The following is a 1,732-nucleotide window of genomic DNA, read 5'->3' on the forward strand; positions in this document are numbered from 1 at the left end:
CACTAAGGTTTTTTGTTATTTAATGTTGTATATATGTATATTTTAATAGTGTACTATGTATAGATCTGTAAAGGTTTTTATTTTGTAAGAATGGATTTTATATCTTTTTTCTATTTATAAAGGGTTTTATTTGATAAAAGATATATTGTATATGCATTTTAATTTATAATCGGTTGAATTAGTATGTTGTTTTTTGCTTTGTAAACGTTTTATATTTATTTTGTACTAAACATATGTATTTTAACTTTTTGGGGATGTTAGTACAACTTAAAGTTTGTGCTACAATAGATTTCAGGAGTGGATAGAGCTTTTTTTCTGTTAAAGTAAGAGCACATGTTACTGAAAGCAAAAAATTTTAAAAGCTAGGCATTTTAACTAATCAGAAGTAAACAAAGTGAAGCAGCAGCCAATCAGAATATGCCCTTCAACAGTAGTAGCAAATGGTCTCATACAGTGAAAATGGATCTCATCAAACTTAAAAAACAACTTTCAAGTTAGTTGAAATAGAACCAATGGAAGATACGAAAAAATATCATATGAAAAACAATGTAATTTTATGGTGTATTTAAGTGTTTTACACTCACAAAAAAGAAACGTATCATTTTATAGGTATTTGAAGAATTTGTAGCATTCCGCCACAATTTAATTCTTCGTATTAATAGCCAACACTGGGCAGCTGGTACATAATTGAAAAGTGTTGTTTAAACATTTGTTTAACAACAAGTAAAAGCTTGGAATGGTCTATTCTTTCATTGGGGGTATGTCTGTGAGCCAGGCGAGTTTCGGAGAATTCCACTCCTCATCAGTGACCCTGGACACTACCACCAATGAAATATCAGACCAAACCAAGCCTTCATACTAGTGAGGTATCGAAAATCAAACTGGTGTATTTACATGTTTTTACACTCACAAAAAATAAAAGCTATCATTCTACAGGTATATGTGCTGTAATTAAATAGATCCATGTTGTCTTAAGAGACGATTGTCACCACTCTTTGTGCTGTGATTAAATAGATCCATATTGTCTTAAGAGACGATTGTCACCACTCTTTGTGCTGTAATTAAATAGATCCATATTGTCTTAAGAGACGTGTGTCACCACTCTTTGTGCTGTAATTAGATAGATCCATGTTGTCTATGGATCTATCTAATTACAGCACAAAGAGTGGTTACAATCGTCTCTTAAGCCAACATGGATCTATCTAATTACAGCACAAAGAGTGGTGACACGGTTGTCTTAAGAGACGATTGTAACCACTCTTTGTGCTGTAATTAGATAGATCCATATTGTATTAAGAGACGATTGTCACCACTCTTTGAGCTGTGATTAAATAGATCCATATTGTCTTAAGAGACGCGTGTCACCACTCTTTGTGCTGTAAATAAATAGGACCACAATGTCTTAAGAGACATGTGTCACAAGTCGTTGTGCTGTAATTAAATAGATCCATATTGTCTTAAGAGACGTGTGTCACCACTCTTTGTGCTGTAATTAAATAGATCCATGTTGGCTTAAGAGACGCGTGTCACCACTCTTTGTGCCGTAAATAAATAGGACCACAATGTCTTAAGAGACATGTGTCACAAGTCGTTGTGCTGTAATTAAATAGATCCATGTTGTCTCAAGAGACGATTGTCACCACTCTTTGTGCTGTAATTAAATAGATCCATGTTGTCTCAAGAGACGATTGTCACCACTCTTTGTGCTGTAATTAAATAGATCCATGTTGTC

This window comes from Limulus polyphemus, unplaced genomic scaffold, assembly GCF_000517525.1.
Source record: "Limulus polyphemus unplaced genomic scaffold, Limulus_polyphemus-2.1.2 Scaffold517, whole genome shotgun sequence".
In the NCBI taxonomy this organism is placed as follows: Eukaryota; Metazoa; Arthropoda; class Merostomata; order Xiphosura; family Limulidae; genus Limulus; species Limulus polyphemus.